Source organism: Mya arenaria, chromosome 10 (assembly GCF_026914265.1).
Source record: "Mya arenaria isolate MELC-2E11 chromosome 10, ASM2691426v1".
In the NCBI taxonomy this organism is placed as follows: Eukaryota; Metazoa; Mollusca; class Bivalvia; order Myida; family Myidae; genus Mya; species Mya arenaria.
In genome coordinates this window covers 27,651,947-27,670,634 of record NC_069131.1, presented here as the reverse complement: position 1 = coordinate 27,670,634, position 18,688 = coordinate 27,651,947, and the positions used below count along the sequence as shown (strand labels likewise).

The following is an 18,688-nucleotide window of genomic DNA, read 5'->3' as shown; positions in this document are numbered from 1 at the left end:
AATCGAGTCAAACGAGTTCGAGACAACGGGGTTTGACTGTATTTCTTTACCATTTGTCTTACCAAGGGATGACTTTTAAAGCTAATACAAGTCTCGTTAGCCTTAATTTCTTCGAAGAAGTTCGAAAACGAATTGGGAGTGAACCTATGACCCTATTGCATTCTTGGGCATTGCAACCGACAAAAGGAAACAAAATTTAAGAACAATCAATATAATTAATCCCATACAAAAAGGAGCGGACATCATTCTGTCTATAATTGACAACAAATATATATACAGCTAAAGCCGCCACAGCTTAGGCACCAACACACACATTCCTTTTCCATGTAAACAGTCCCGGTAACTTAATCCGAATTTGTTTTAGAGATTGCTGTAATGGAAATATTCTATCAGGAAGAACAATAGCACTCATCTTGGGCAGTCTGGGAGGCCCACTTCTCTGCAGTGTTTGCTTTTAAGCCATGATTCCTAAGTCAATAACTCGGTTAAGATAACCAGACATTGTCCTCTAATCCACTAGCGGATCAATTAGGAGCGCTACCGGCGCGCGCCCTGAATATTTTTTTAATAAAGGAGAAAAAATACGCCCAAAATGAACCATTTAGGGTTATAAATTGTAAAGAAAGTCACCTTAACCAAATAAATACCGGTTCTGAGGGTGGGGCGCATATTTAAAGGTTACACCCTTAAGTTTCGCCCCCTCTAAAGTTAAATCTAGGATCCGCCCCTGTAATCTGTCTTTATACTGACACGTTTTATTCGGATTCTCAGAAAAGTCATTATACTGTGTATTTATTTCATGTTTATGTGTCCACAGAAGGGATGAACTGATAAACGACGCCCTTTGTATTCTATTTAAGTCGCGCGTTAAATCTTGCTGTCAACACCTGTAAAAATAGCCTGAATTGTTACTGTGAGAGTTAACCGTACTTAAAACGTTTATAGAAAATATGTTCTATAACCGTACACACGTCGCCAATAAACAAACTTTTAGAAATGTTGTCGTGGAGTGTTTAGCTTGGCTCGAAAACGGGACACTTCACTTTTCCAAACACAAACAAGTTTGTGACTGCAGCCTATTATCATTCTCATTCATAAGAGGTTCGATCGTGATAAATCTAGCATCATCACTCGGGTGAATGAAAATGCGTTTTATATAAAACTGGTTAAATCTTTCGTTTGGTTAAAGTAGCCATAATTTTATTGATTGGTCAATATTTATCCAAAAATAATACTATAAACCAATCGAATCATTCAAATGTACAATCCTTATGACCCTTAAGATTACATATAATAGCAAAAAAAACAAAACTTATCCAAGATGAATACATGTAAAATGGTTTGGTTAGGGTTACACCCTTTACAACAGGTAGGGTGGGTAGGCGTGTTTATTCGTTTTTTTATTAGGTTGTATGAAAGAACGTTGTTGTCTATTGTCATCATTGGGGAAAGTTGTTGAAGTAATATTCTGTAGAAAGCTTCAAGGTTTTTTTAAACACAGACTTTACTTTCTTTTTTACCAACTGACTATAAAAACGACAGGGTCGGCACCTATTTCTTCGGTAGGGTCGGGTAAACCGAGTCAGAAGTATTTTTTCTAGGCCAAGGGAACATTCCAATCATCGAGTGCGCTTCTGGTCTTTGTTTCTCACAATGAAACAAAATCGATAATAGTTTAAAGGGGCCAGACACGAGATGGTCCAAAAATCGGTTAAACAGTATTTCCCCAAAACAAGCCTAATATTGTCAATGCGAACTAGTAGGTCAGGCCGATAATACATGACTTTACATGGTATACATAACAAACGCATCAATCATGTTACTGTGTCATCTGTGTTTCCCCGTTTGAAATAGCGCATACTGGTTTCCCAGTTTCAATCATATCTGTATATAATTACAGTTAAATATACCGACGCTATTTTAAAATTTACTGGGATCTACGTGGTAGACAACACTTGTAAATTTCAAATAGCAAAAATGCGCAAAAACTGTGAAAAATGCATGTGTCGTAAGCGATGTGATACATCAGTAAGTAAGATTCAACGCCTTTTAAACAACGATGTAAATTTTATGTAACTTTTGGATAAAACAAATTCTTGCAATTATATCATCTGGTGTCTAGTCCCTTTAAAAATATTCAACCTAACTGATATCAGTGATGGCATGTTATAAAATGCAAGTGTATCATCTGGTGTCTAGTCACTTTAAATGTATTCAACCTGACTGATATCAGTGATGGCATGTTATAAAATGCAAGTGTATCATCTGGTGTCTAGTCACTTTAAATGTATTCAACCTAACTGATATCAGTGATGGCATGTTATAAAATGCAATTGTATCATCTGGTGTATAGTCTCTTTAAATGTATGCAACCTGACTGCTATCAGTGAAGACAGTATTATAAAATGCAATTGTATCATCTGGTGTATAGTCCCTTTAAATGTATTCTAACTAACAGCTATCAGTGATGACAGTATTATAAAATGCAATTGTATCATCTGCTATCTAGCCCCCTTTAAAGCCGCAGACAGAATCCATAATCATCTTTCTTGTGAAAAAGGCCGAGGAATATTCCCAACATCGAGTGCGGTTCTGCTCATTGTTTCTCTCAACAAATCAGTACAAAGCTGTGGACAGAAGCCATAATCATATCCATAATGATATATCATTGTCCGTAAACTGGATTAATCAGAGCATCTCTGCTAAGAGTTGTTAATCCCAGCGGTCCTGGACAATAATCGAATAGCAGTAATGATGAATTTAATCATATCGCATTGCCTTTATCTGTGAACAGTTCCAATATATTTACCATAATTCTATTTGGTTTTGTATGTTTTTGTGTAGGCCAATGGCAATCTAAGAGCGATGATGTGATTTATATGTATCATTATCCATCCTCTGATGAATGAAATGAATTTTAACGATCACCAAAAAAATGGAGCGAAAATTACGCCCGCTTTAGAGATTATCTATAGATCGCAAAAATGAACTCAAATAAACAAAGTATCATTCGGAACTTCTTGGCCATTTTCTATCGAAAACAACCTCGGATGTATGCCGGTACTTCAGTTACTGTAGAAGTAGTTCGTAAAATATTTAAGTTCTATTATTTATCAAAAGTAGCTTTTTAGCTCGTATTTGTAGATTAAAGTTTAAATTGATTGCCAATGAAGTGTAGTATTGCAAACATATTAAAGATTCCCCAGAGTAAAGTCATTAAGATGAACTGCTAAATTGAAATTACTGCGCGATCTACTTGCAGCGTAGTTATTATAAGTGTACACATTTCTTACATGGTAAACCGTCCATATACATTCGAGGCATTCGGAACTTATCGGTGATTTTCTATCGAAAACAACTTCGGATGTATATGGACGGTTTACAATCAAGTGATATCAATTTAGTAGTTAAACTTAATGACTTAACTCTTGGGAATCGTAATTATGTTTGCAATAGTACACTTCCAAATGACAAAGTACACGAACAGCTAATGGGTAAAGCACAATATCTGTACAACATTAGAATCGTCTTCCCCATTAGCGCATACAATTGATTAGTTATTGGTACAACTCGGAATGGTTACCAAATCATTAAAAGAAGATTTATAGATTAATGACACTGGACCTGAGCAGTTCCGGTAACAGGTCGGGACGTGGACGAAAACTACCAAATTCTTATTTCCGGTGCCATCCGTCCGGAGCACCCATTGATGACGTTTATGGAAACGATATGGGTTTTGTTTTCATTTGTAAACGTTGGGACAGACCGGCGACTCTTTAATGGTTCCCCACCACCGGGTTGACCTTGCCAAAAACTGAAACGCTCGGACAACACTTTCCCCGCCATTTCCGGCACGCCGGGACGGACGTTGACGGAAGCTTACCTGTGTATCATTCTTAACCATTTGATGTTTACCTTTCCACCCCCACGTCATCCACCCCCTCCCCCTTTCATAAACGCTTATCTTCAAGAACAATGCACTTCTAGATGCAAGTTCATTGCCAAGTATAACTAACTTTCAAGTAAAATGTACGGCCTGGTACGAGTCAGTTGCCAAACATAAGTGTTGATACTCAATGTGTGTACAATGTAAGTGTCCTTAAGTACATACTGTTCTTATTAGTGATTTACATGGTAAAATATATTCCCGTCACCCTAGTCATCCTCATGTATATATGTTGAGTACTAGATGCCGTTTCAATAAAAGAGTTGGGTGCCGTTTCAATAAAAGACTTGGGTGCCGTTTCAATAAAATACTTGGGAGCCGTTTCAATAAAAGACTTGGGAGCCGTTTCAATAAAAGACTTGGGAGCCGTTTCAATAAAAGACTTGGGTGCCGTTTCAATAAAAGACTTTGGTGCCGTTTCAATAAAAGACTTGGGTGCCGTTTCAATAAAAGACTTGGGAGCCGTTTCAATAAAAGTCTTGGGAGCCGTTTCAATAAAAGACTTGGGAGCCGTTTCAATAAAAGACTTGAGTGCCGTTTCAATAAAAGACTTGGGAGCCGTTTGAATAAAAGTCTTAGTCGATTTTGTCGTAAATTATCTTGGTGTCAAAGTTTTATCATTCTGCTACATCTTTAGCCAGCATAGAAAAACCAGGGGCGTAGCTAGTCCTCTATTCATATAGATTCATAGTTGTGCTTGTGGAGTCCGGGGGCATGCTTTATTTAGAAATGGAAAATAGCCAGTTTTAGAATCATGGAGTCAAGTACGCATACTTAAACTTTGGCTGATTTAAAAAAAAAAAAAAATGTCAGAATCATGTGGATTCAGCCGCGTACTCGCGTATAGGCAGCTCCGCTCCTGAACACTATTTTGAAGAAATAAAAAAGTCAATGTTAAAGCCATCTGTGACGGTTATACAGATGTAAAATTTATTTAAGTTACCACTAAGTTTCTTTATTGGACCGACCCCCTTGGATGTGTGTGTGGGGCGGGGTAACTTATGGCTGAAAATCATCAATTTCAAGGCTCAATCTCTTTTTTCACGTGAACTGCGTTTCAATAACAATACCGTACAGACCATTTATCGCATAGATTTTGCTCATGACGTTATGGGTATACATGAGCTCTCTTAAAAGGACTCGCTCATTTTTTTTAGCAAAAAGCACTTTTTTGTTATGACGAAACAAAGTGTGGCAGATAACAAGGAGTGTTAATTAAACTAAGATATTGACCGCTGGATGTTGATATGTGCTATTATAAATATTATTTTGGAAGTCTACCTTTTTGAATAGCGTAAGTTACATGATTCAACACTAAAACCCACTAAAACCAGATTATTTCTAATACTTAAAGCTGCACTCTCAAAGATTAAACGTTTTGAAACTTTTTTTTTTATTTTTTTTTGTCTTGGAACGAGCCAATTCTTGCGAAAATCGATGGAAACCAGTTATATAAGATTGCTGACAAAAAATTAGATCGCAGATTTTTATACATGTATTTAAGTTCCAAAGTTGATGTTTGTGTGTATTTCTTAAACCGTTAGTAACGGTTTAAGCCATAAAACATTAATTTTCGAACGGAAATATGATAATCTACGATCTGATTTTTTGTCAACATTCTATCATTGGTTTGCAGATATTTACGCAAAATTTGCTCTTTCCAAGACAAAATATTTATTTTTTTGTAAAAATGGTATATCTGTGAGAGTGCAGCTTTAAAGTGTACTTTTTGCTGCAATTTCGGTATCAAAGAGTATAATAGGTATAATACAAGTGTTTTCAGATGCATTACCGGGAAAAACAAATTTAATGTTACCAAAACATAAGCGAGTCACTTTAAACCGCGCAAGTTTACAACTAAGATATCTTTTTGATACGGCCCCCGTCTGTCGGCCACCTGAGGAAAAAGACGTGCAGTGACACCCAGCTGCATCGCTCGTTTTTAATCAATATTTCCATATTTCTATATCCAGTAACTGTTGCCATGGGAATATAAAATGATGATTAAATTATGTGATAATTTGACATTTTCTTGTAACGAGTTCTATGTTCAAGGAAGGCGTACACAAATATTAGTTTTCACTTACCAGACGGACCCTATAGCTATCTTCAGACCCTACATTTTTGTCGTAGTCTGGATTTTTTTTCTTAATGTTATTAACAAATGTGCTTTTTTTAACCATTTCTTATTTCAAATATTATATTTTTATAAATCTAATATAGTCATAGACATTATTAATATTTGTATACACGTCTTACAAAATTAATGTTAAAATAAATACAACCTATAAAATTACTTCTTTACTTATCGTATTGTTACTTTTGTTATAATTGAAATAATACTTATGTTATAATTGTCACATGCCATGGTTTGTTTCTGTACGTTTTATATATTAAAACGACCTATCATCAGATGAATATACGGATTATATTTTAACTTAACAAAATTCCCAAATTGAGATATAATCAAGACCGTTACCACGTTCTTTCATCACTCACTAGTGTGTATGGGTTATATTTTCACTTAAGAAATATATTGCCTGAATCGAGATTTAATAATGTCTTTTTTTATATAGGCATAAATTGTGCCCAAGGAAGTCGAGAAAAAAACATATTGATTTAGAGTTTCAGGAATATTTCTAATATCTGATTACCGCCGGGAATGAAAAGTCCAGTTCCAAAGATCTGCGTTAAAATTGAAATTTAATAAAGTCATTTTTTAAATAGACATTAATTGCGCTAAAGGAACTTAATGAAAAAAATGTATTTGATTTAGAGTTTCAGGAATGATTATAATATCTGATTACCGCGGAGAATAAAAAGTCCAGTTTCCAAAGGTCTGCGTTAAAATTGAGATTTAATAATGTCATTTTTATATAGACATCAATTGTGCTAAAGGAACTCAAGAAAAAAACGTATTGATTTAAAGGGACTGTACACCAGATTGGCACCAAAAAAGTTTTTTTCTGTAACGAATCTCAAGACAATTATTTAATAAAATGTTTTACTCTTTGATATCATAATTGTAAAAATACCAAATTGTAAAAAAATCAAATCGGAGACAGGGTTCGAACAGGTGTCGCAAAAATTGCATTCCAGTGTTGTATCCACTGTGGTACGAAAGCTTAGCTTAAACGGTTGGAATATTTTAGCTATAAACCTAACATGTTAATATCACGTGATAACATCGACTAGCCAATCACGCATAAGGAATGAATTCTACTAGGTAGACATACCTAGTTATCTTTTTTAATGGAAATATACGACAAAAACTGCGAAAAATATATTAATTGTAAACTATGTGGTACTTCAGTAAGTAATTTTCAATGCATCGTACACATCGAAACCAAGTTAATGTCAGATTTCGACAATTTTTTTTCGCTATTTCATCATACGGAGTACAGCCCCTTTAATGTTTCAGGACAAATTCTAATATCTGATTACCGCGGGGGATATTACGTCCAATCGCTGTATTTACATGTATTGTGATTTGAGAAGAAAACGTTTCAAGCGCAATTACTCACAGGTAAATGTTTCCTGCGATATAATCTTCAATACTCTCAGGATATTTTCCTTTTATACAATTAATTCTTCAATGAAATACGTCGACACAGTCATGTTTAGATCATCATGTGCCTAGAACATAGTTTTAAATCTCTTATGAACATTTACAGTCGGACTCCGTTGGCTCGAACTCCAAGGGATGGACGAAAAAACTTCGAGACTCGGAAAATTCGAGCCAAGCGGGAATGCTTAGCTTCAGTATAAAAAATCGGTCATCTACAGCAAGCTCGAGCCATCGATAAATTCGAGTCAAACGAGTTCGAGACAACGGGGTTTGACTGTATTTCTTTACCATTTGTCTTACAAAGGAATGACATTTAAAGCTAATACAAGTCTCGTTAGCCTTAATTTCTTCGAAGAAGTTCGAAAACGAATTGGGAGTGAACCAAGGACCCTATTGCATTCTTGGGCATTGCAACCGACAAAAGGAAACACAATTTAAGAACAATCAATATAATTAATCCCATACAAAAAGGAACGGACATCATTCTGTCTATAATTGACAACAAATATATATACAGCTAAAGCCGCCACAGCTTAGGCACCAACACACACATTCCTTTTCCATGTAAACAGTCCCGGTAACTTAATCCGAATTTGTTTTAGAGATTGCTGTAATGGAAATATTCTATCAGGAAGAACAATAGCACTCATCTTGGGCAGTCTGGGAGGCCCACTTCTCTGCAGTGTTTGCTTTTAAGCCATGATTCCTAAGTCAATAACTCGGTTAAGATAACCAGACATTGTCCTCTAATCCACTAGCGGATCAATTAGGAGCGCTACCGGCGCGCGCCCTGAATATTTTTTTTTAATAAAGGAGAAAAAATACGCCCAAAATGAACCATTTAGGGTTATAAATTGTGAAGAAAGTCACCTTAACCAAATAAATACCGGTTCTGAGGGTGGGGCGCATATTTAAAGGTTACACCCTTAAGTTTCGCCCCCTCTAAAGTTAAATCTAGGATCCGCCCCTGTAATCTGTCTTTATACTGACACGTTTTATTCGGATTCTCAGAAAAGTCATTATACTGTGTATTTATTTCATGTTTATGTGTCCACAGAAGGGATGAACTGATAAACGACGCCCTTTGTATTCTATTTAAGTCGCGCGTTAAATCTTGCTGTCAACACCTGTAAAAATAGCCTGAATTGTTACTGTGAGAGTTAACCGTACTTAAAACGTTTATAGAAAATATGTTCTATAACCGTACACACGTCGCCAATAAACAAACTGTTAGAAATGTTGTCGTGGAGTGTTTAGCTTGGCTCGAAAACGGGACACTTCACTTTTCCAAACACAAACAAGTTTGTGACTGCAGCCTATTATCATTCTCATTCATAAGAGGTTCGATCGTGATAAATCTAGCATCATCACTCGGGTGAATGAAAATGCGTTTTATATAAAACTGGTTAAATCTTTCGTTTGGTTAAAGTAGCCATAATTTTATTGATTGGTCAATATTTATCCAAAAATAATACTATAAACCAATCGAATCATTCAAATGTACAATCCTTATGACCCTTAAGATTACATATAATAGCAAAAAAAACAAAACTTATCCAAGATGAATACATGTAAAATGGTTTGGTTAGGGTTACACCCTTTACAACAGGTAGGGTGGGTAGGCGTGTTTATTCGTTTTTTTATTAGGTTGTATGAAAGAACGTTGTTGTCTATTGTCATCATTGGGGAAAGTTGTTGAAGTAATATTCTGTAGAAAGCTTCAAGGTTTTTTTAAACACAGACTTTACTTTCTTTTTTACCAACTGACTATAAAAACGACAGGGTCGGCACCTATTTCTTCGGTAGGGTCGGGTAAACCGAGTCAGAAGTATTTTTTTCTAGGCCAAGGGAACATTCCAATCATCGAGTGCGCTTCTGGTCTTTGTTTCTCACAATGAAACAAAATCGATAATAGTTTAAAGGGGCCAGACACGAGATGGTCCAAAAATCGGTTAAACAGTATTTCCCCAAAACAAGCCTAATATTGTCAATACGAGCTAGTAGGTCAGGCCGATAATACATGACTTTACATGGTATACATAACAAACGCATCAATCATGTTACTGTGTCATCTGTGTGTCCCCGTTTGAAATAGCGCATACTGGTTTCCCAGTTTCAATCATATCTGTTTAAGAGTACAGTTAAATATACCGACGCTATTTTTAAATTTACTGGGACCTACGTGGTAGAAAATCCTACTAAATTTAGAATTGGAAAATGCGCAAAAACTGTGAAAAATGCATGTGTCGTAAGCGATGTGATACATCAGTAAGTAAGATTCAACGCCTTTTAAACAACGATGTAAATTTTATGTAACTTTTGGATAAAACAAATTCTTGCAATTATATCATCTGGTGTCTAGTCCCTTTAAAAATATTCAACCTTACTGATATCAGTGATGGCATGTTATAAAATGCAATTGTATCATCTGGTGTATAGTCCCTTTAAATGTATTCAACCTTACTGATATCAGTGATGACAGTATTATAAAATGCAATTATATCATCTGGTGTATAGTCTCTTTAAATGTATTCAACCTTACTGCTATCAGTGAAGACAGAATTATAAAATGCAATTTTATCATCTGGTGTATAGTTTCTTTAAATATATGCAACCTGACTGCTATCAGTGATGACAGTATTATAAAATGCAATTGTATCATCTGGTGTATAGTCCCTTTAAATGTATTCTAACTAACCGCTATCAGTGATGACAGTATTATAAAATGCAATTGTATCATCTGCTATCTAGCCCCCTTTAAAGCCGCAGACAGAATCCATAATCATTTTTCTGAAAAAGGCCGAGGAATATTCCCAACATCGAGTGCGGTTCTGCTCATTGTTTCTCTCAACAAATCAGTACAAAACTGTGGACAGAAGCCATAATCATATCCATAATGATATATCATTGTCCGTAAACTGGATTAATCAGAGCATCTCTGAGAGAAAGAGTTGTTAATCCCAGCGGTCCTGGACAATAATCGAATAGCAGTAATGATGAATTTAATCATATCGCATTGCCTTTATCTGTGAACAGTTCCAATATATTTACCATAATTCTATTTGGCTTTGTATGTTTTTGTGTAGGCCAATGGCAATCTAAAAAAAATCAAATTTTCTGTTCATTAATTTTACATAGTTCGTTTCCGACGAATTCACTAACTAACAACAAATACATTAGGCCTAAAAAAAATTGTTTGGTTAGGGTTACATCCTTTTCAAAAATAGGTATGGTAGGTAGGCTTTTTTTATTTTTTTTTTTTATTAGGCTTTATATAAGAATGTCATTTTCATCATTGGAGAATGGTGTTAAAGTTACTTATTTTTTTTAGTTTTTCAATTTTTTTTTTTCAAACTGACTATAAAAACGTTAGGGTCGGCGCCTATTCCGTAGGTAGGGTCGGGTAACCCGAACCAAATGTATTTTTTTTTAGGCCTTAGAGTCCAATTTTGACACTTTCGTACACCAGAGCGATGATGTGATTTATATGTATCATTATCCATCCTCTGATGAATGAAATGAATTTTAACGATCACCAAAAAAATGGAGCAAATATTACGCCCGCTCTAGAGATTTTCTATAGATCGCAAAAATGAACTCTTCAAATAAACAAAGTATCATTCGGAACTTCTTGGCCATTTTCTATCGAAAACAACCTCGGATGTATGCCGGTACTTCAGTTACTGTAGAAGTAGTTCGTTAAATTTTGAATTCTATTATTTATCAAAAGTAGCTTTTTAGCTCGTATTTGTAGATTAAAGTTTAAATTGATTGCCAATGAAGTGTAGTATTGCAAACATATTAAAGATTCCCAAGGGTAAAGTCATTAAGATGAACTGCTAAATTGAAATTACTGCGCGATCTACTTGCAGCGTAGTGTACATATTTCTTACATGGTAAACCGTCCATATATGTTTATATCAGCTCATCCTCATGTTCTTTCATTTGCATATTATTTTTTTTCACGTATGGACAATTATTCATATCTACGTATAGACATTGCCTGTATCGAATCTGTATTATGTGACATGTTGAATTCACGTTATATAAATGTATTTATATTCTATGACTATGTACCTTGTTGGTATACGTCGAATAAAATTATGTTCATGTTCATGTACATTCGAGGCATTCGGAACTCCTCGGTAATTTTCTATCGAAAACAACTTCGGATGTATATGGACGGTTTACAATCAAGTGATATCAATTTAGCAGTTAAACTTAATGACTTAACTCTTGGGAATCGTAATTATGTTTGCAATAATACACTTCCCAATGACAAAGTACACGAACAGCTAATGGGTAAAGCACAAGATCTCTACAACATTAGAATCGTCTTCCCCATTAGCGCATACAATTGATTAGTTATTGGTACACTAATGAGAGAGTGTATTTGTGGACATCCAGGTGATAAGCGTGACAAATGGACAGCAGTTTATCGGGAAATTAGCGAAAATAGCAACGATCTCTGACTCTTTGTCTATTTATGATGTTTTCATGCGATCGGAAATGTGACATATTAATTATGTACGCATGACCGGACTCCAATTTGCGTTAAATATCATAAAACGGTTTTTTTTTTAGCAAATAGGCACTAAAAGGATAAAAAAAATATGAAAGTGTCGTATAAATCTATTTCTATGAATGAATTAAACAAAGAAAAGTCGAAAGCTATATTTGATTGTCATTTTCGACTTAGGAACAAACATTGAAAACGTGTGTTATACAGGTTTTCACATTCGCAAGACTTAGATTGATGTAAAGATTGTAATTTTAGCTAAGGCCACACCAAATTAATGTTTAGTTCCTCGGATTTTTGCCAAAAAAAATTGGAGCGAGCGAGCGAATTTTTATTTTTATTTTTTTTGTCAGTTTTCATAAAAACCGAAGCGAGCGAAGAGCTAAAAATAAATTTTTCCTTATATTCAATATAATTAAGAAAGATTGTTCAAAATAATTGCCCTTAAACCCATTTTAATGCATCTTGAACTGAACCTCTAATGGACATTGGGAAAATGTCGGAATACATACTATTTATTCATCCGTGTTTAGTACAATCATTATATGGATAAATCTAATTTCTTATATAATTAAAACGTAATTTAATATGACGATCATTCATAATAATAAATAACCCTGCTTTTAGTAAAAAGTTTGAAACGTCTTAAACAGTATAAATCTACTGAATCAGTTTAACATAATATGCAACTATATTTAGACATAACTTAGGATTGATTTTGGATTTGTAAAAAATGATCACTTACACAGGCATCATCAAACATCAGACTCCATATAACATAGACTAAATTTTGTTTATATTATCACAGGAAATGCAATGACATGATTGTGCTTATTAAAACAAAAAGTACAAGGGTATTTTTAGAGTACTTTTTGGGGTATTTAGATGTTTTTATGCACCAGCCAATTGTATATGCCCCCCCCCCCTAAGTCCGGAATAGCGGGGACTTTGACTTCCGGTCTCTCAAAACCCGGGTAAAATACCAGACCTGCAGGGACACACTGCTGGTAAAATCCCTGCCAAATGGCCCCGCAACCCGAATACCTATGTGAGGCCCATTCCCGACTATTTTCAATATGAAGACAAAACCAAATTCACTAGGCACCTGAAAGGTAAAAACACAGCCCATTGCCTCTGCTGTCCCCGGTATAACTCCTGGAACAAGGGCGAGGGGTGGTCGGGGCAGTGGTTACAATTGACAAGTGAATTACAATCCCGGATTATGCTGCAAATAAAAACAAAATATAAGGTGATAAACTTAGGCTTACTTATGTTGAGGTATATCCAAACCAGTGTTTATATCGCTATTTGTGAAAAGATATATTTGTTCAAAACTGTTGTTTTGTCAGAATTTGATCAAAAAATAGCTTGATACATCAATTTGGACCAAACAATGACTCATGTTCCAGTTAAGTTGACCTGTCATCTTCAGCATCGTTGTAACGAGGTAAAATTTTGGTCCCTTGTATTATTACTTAAATAAAATTGTATTAAGTTGATCATTCCGATTTCCATTCAAAACGAGTCACTAATTACGCAATATAATCGCTACCAGTCTCAGATACACATGCTTTATTGCATAATGATTGCTTTAAGTAATGATCCTTTAGTGCATGAGACGATCAACAATGACTTCAAGCATGCTCAAAACATATTTATTGTCAAAAATAAGATTTAATTTCCAAACTTCGAGCCACATTGTTTATACCAATCGGAACTCCTCGGCTAGTATCAAGATATGGCTTCGGATATAATACGGGTCGTAAGAAAATAGTCCATCATGGCCGTCCAAGAAGATGTTCAAACAACCAAGAGATATGTTAGTCCAAAGACAGAATGAGGAGCGAACTTTTACCACATATTTGTGTGTAAGTGTTATTTTTATACTTATTGTATTTTAATAAAATATAAAAAATAGTTTTAAAAGAGCCCCAATGAGAAACTAATTGGAAATGTCATTAATTCTTAGTGGGTGGGGTAAAGTCTTCTTTCATTTGACAGATTCTAATTTAGTAAATAACAATTTTGAAGCTCCAGTGATCAGTCTATCTCGAAACTTGCCGGAGATGGCCGAGTTGTTACGATTGTGTTTATACCGGAAGCCGCCAGTTTGATTGAATTTATTGAAACCTATGCTAAACCGATCGATATTACAGTATAAAAAGTTTTTATTAAAAACACTACGCATCGGTAACTTCCCTTTACATAAACACGAAAACTAGCGTAGAAATATTATACTTGATTATTTTTAGCCTTTTAATAAATGATTACCTGAAAAAAATCTGCTTGGCGATCAAAATGGAGGTGCGGGCGCACAAAAAAAATATCTTTTTTACATTTTCAAAAAAATAGGAGCGGTAAATCCGCGGAACGAAATATCATTTTAGTGTGGCCTAATCATCACATTTCAAAATTGCATGCTAAACCATGTTCTAAACGCATGCTCATTTTTGGACGACTTAGGAAGTATTTTGTCTAAAGTTTGGTCAAATTTAAGTTAAATACCAATGATTTACATTTTATGACAAAATCATTATCTATGAAAAACACACTCTTCACTACACAAATATGGTTTTCAGAGATATTTAAATGACGCTTTTTGTAGCATTGGAAATCTGTTAAACACTACGTGTACGTACATAATGCTTTATTCACTGAACACGCATGATAAAATTCAGTACAACTGTTTGAAAAGCACAGCAACATATGAAAGATAAACCAGGCGCGTAGCTAACTGTACACAAAAACGCAGTTGCGTAATGAAATTTTGACAGGTCGAAGTTTTTGTCATACCAAAACCCCCGAGTTTGAAATAAAAACCGAAGGGGGGTATGGGGTGACCGTGAAGCGGTTAATATGCTATCCGTCATCGATCTGCGTAATTACAAATTGACCCTAGCTACATACATTTGTATATACATTATAGCATCTATTCAAATAATTGCCTGTTTAAACGTGAGGAAAAATAAGTCACTGAAAACAGTATTCACTTTAATTGCCATAGTTTTGTTATCTAGAAAAACAATTCTGAAACACGTGTATCGATGAGATAGCTCTGCAAGCAGACTCAATCACAGATGTTTGTCATCGGAAAAAGCTGTTATTACTATGGTTTCATCTTTAAAGGTACAGCTTCTAGAATACATGCATTTTATAATTCAGTATATGCTTTCCGGATGTTAATAGAGATTTATCAGTGAAATAAAATATTATTTCACTGTTTAAGATATTGAAATAACATTTTGATATTTTTCCCTTTTTTGAATTTTAGCCCGCTCTCACATCCAAATCAAACGTCAGCGCGCACAGCGCTTTGACACCATTTAAGGACATCATTTAACGCCACCCCACTCGTGAAATATAACTTTCGGTGCTCACTCGGTGAAATATACACCTATCTTACACTAAAAAAAAACAATTTTCCTCTATACGTTTAATGCCATGGCTTCTTATACGCCGCTTTATCTACAACCATATATCATCTTTGTGTACACGACTTTTGAATTAAGAAATAGAAATGCACAACTGTTAAACTAATTATTGTTCTCTTACAATGTCATATTAACTAATTGTAAGAGTAGAAACGAACTTATTAATCTGACTACATATATAAGAGATGTATATAGAATTAGAAATAACATATTAAACAACACTGTATATTTAAGTGTCACTTTGTTGATAGGTCGTATGTAGCAACTCTTACTCTGTATTGCCAGTGGCGTAGCTACATATAGGTCGTATGTAGCAACTCATACTCTGTATTGCCAGTGGCGTAGCTACATATAGGTCGTATGTAGCAACTCTTACTCTGTATTGCCAGTGGCGTAGCTACATATAGGTCGTATGTAGCAACTCATACTCTGTATTACCAGTGGCGTAGCTACATATAGGTCGTATGTAGCAACTCATACTCTGTATTGCCAGTGGCGTAGTTACATATAGGTCGTATGTAGCAACTCTTACTCTGTATTGCCAGTGGCGTAGCTACATATAGGTCGCATGTAGCAACTCATACTCTGTATTGCCAGTGGCGTAGCTACATATAGGCCTTGTAGGCCTGGGCCTACAATTATTTTTTAAAATGACAACTTAACAAAACCCTTATAAAAAAAAATAGCTACTAATCACTTTGAACAACCCTAAAATTTGTTTTATTTTTAACTAAAGCAAGTTTGGTGTTTATTTAAACTACGTGCAGGGTGTGTTTCTTGATTTTATTGTTATCATTGCAAATATAATTAAGTGTGTGTAATGAGCATATAAAAGTCCCAAAACTCTCATAAAACCATCGGGCCTACAAGTTTTAAAGGCCTAGCTACGCCCCTGATTGCTTGTTGTTTAACAATTGTATTTATCTATTTCTATATCTCAGGACGAGAAACCGTAATGGTTTAAGTCGAATAAACTCTGATCCTGTTCTGTCATATCAACAAATTTCACATTTTTTCCAGTGAATAGTTTCACCTATTTGCATATGGAAATGTTCTTAATTAGGTTATAATATGATACTCTTTGTGAATAACCCATCAAAAATTTATTGATTCAAACATGTGTATTATCACAATAACGAATATATACATGTATAAAACATCGTATAGTTTATTAAATTGTGATTTCAACTGCTCAAATGCTTTATCTTTTCCTTTTTCAGACATTCATACAGTTTATAACCGATCACCATGTATACATGCAGAAGATTCAATTCATCAATGATCAAGCTTATATCATTGTTTATATTGTGTGAACTGATTGTAAAATATATGTTAAATGTAACACTTGAAATTTAATACTGATGACTAAGTATATTTTAACCTTATTAAAAGTATTTCACACTGTTATCGTAGGAATACCACACGTGTTAATAAAATGTAGTTAATTAGTTTATATATTTCGCCTCTGTGTATGTTTGTTATAATACCCTCATGTGATTATTTAAATTGTAGCAATCATTAAATTTTGCTGTTGCGATATTTTGATCGTCTATGTAATAAAGGTAATTGTTGTTGTTATTTTTGTTGTTGTTGCTGCTGTTGTTGTTGTTGTTGTTGTTGTTGCTGTTGTTGTTGATAAATACGAAATAAACTTTTTTTTCTTTTCCATTCTAAGCATCGCTACCACAACATAAAACTTACCTAAGAACACGAACGGTTATCCTGGAATGTCATGATCATGGTATAAGCGAATATCTTAGGAACTCTTCATTTAATGACAAGTATATATTGTTCCACAAACACGTATTATAGTTGTGTTACTAACGAACTATTCGATATAAGATAACGAGTTAGAGTTGGTATCTTATATATTTCACCATACACCTCTACCACACATCGTTGTGAACGATATTGGTTGGCGAAATCCAATAGCAGAAACACGGCAGAATTCTCACTTTGTCAACTGAAGCGTTGCCATAGCAACTATGTATCTGTTTTTATTTGTTCAGTTTCAATAATATTTGACTACAGTAAAAATTTATGGCGGGGTTCTCCACAATTCACAATATTATTGTTTTAAAGGTGGTACGGCGAGGTTGTGAAATTGATTTTAACGCCGCACTCTCACAAATTGAACGTTTTGACAATGTTTCCATGTTTTGTCTTGGAACGAGGCATTGATCGTAGATTTTTATATTTAAGTTCTTAAACCGTTAGTAACGGTTCTCACATATTGAACGTTTTGACAACCTCTTTTTCATTTTGCCCTTGAGTAAGCCAATTATGCGAACATGCATGGAAACCAGTAATATAAGACTGCTAACAAAAAAATAAATCGCAGATTTTTATATTTAAGTTCAAAAAATGATGTTGTATGCATTTTAATTAAACCGTTAGCAACGCTTTCAGTCATAAACATTAATTTTTGAACGGAATTATGAAAATCTGGGATATGATCTTTTGTCAGTTTTCGTTACTGGTTTGCAGATATTTACGCAAAAATTGTAAAAAAATGAACCCCTATTTAACGCCCCCTCCAGCGTCAACTCCTGTACTCGCCCCTGTTAAGAAGACATTGAAAGTTTTTATCGGAAACTAAATTTATTAGACCGTCACGCGCACTTGCTGAAATGATTCCACCAACTTTATATTCATTGTATGCTAGGTGATGGTTCAATTTTTGAAAGTAACTATTTGTTAAAGCCTGCAGATGGAATAAGCACGTATATTTTGACCGGGCTGTCTGTGGACGGATTTGTATTTTTTTAGTTAACGTCAACTTAAACGTTATTTTTTATGTATTTGAGGCGGCACGATCTCACTAAAATGTCCTATATATGAATCTTGTGAAATTATGGTTGAACTGTTATCACTCAAGATTTGTACAGAACAGTCCGATTGCCTAAAATGATTCCACGCCGACATATGGTCCCCGGCATTCGGAACTCCTCGGCCATTTTATCGAAAACAACCTCGGTTGTATTTGGACGGTTTACATACTCAAAAAGTGGTACGTTTAAGTCCGCTGCAAATAAATCGCGTAGTAATCTTAATTAGTTGATAAACTTTAGGACTTATATCTTGGGAATCTTAATTATGTTTGCAATAATACACTTCACTGGCAATCAATTTAAAGTGAGAGCAATAAATACAACTCTTAAACACTACATTTAATTAATGATATTATTCAAAAATTTACGGACTACTTCAACTGATGTAACGGC

At 34.7% G+C, this 18,688-nt stretch overlaps 1 protein-coding gene across 1 annotated transcript in view; it reads right to left on the bottom strand.

Annotated features, from left to right (window-relative positions):
• Positions 1–17,281, bottom strand: part of LOC128206684 (uncharacterized) — an 85,221-nt gene extending 67,940 nt beyond the window's left edge. Inside the window, exon 1 of the mRNA XM_052909297.1 lies at positions 17,166–17,281. The gene's annotated coding sequence lies outside the window, so the exon portion shown is untranslated. The remainder of the gene's footprint in view (positions 1–17,165) is intronic.
• Positions 17,282–18,688: the final 1,407 nt, after the last annotated feature.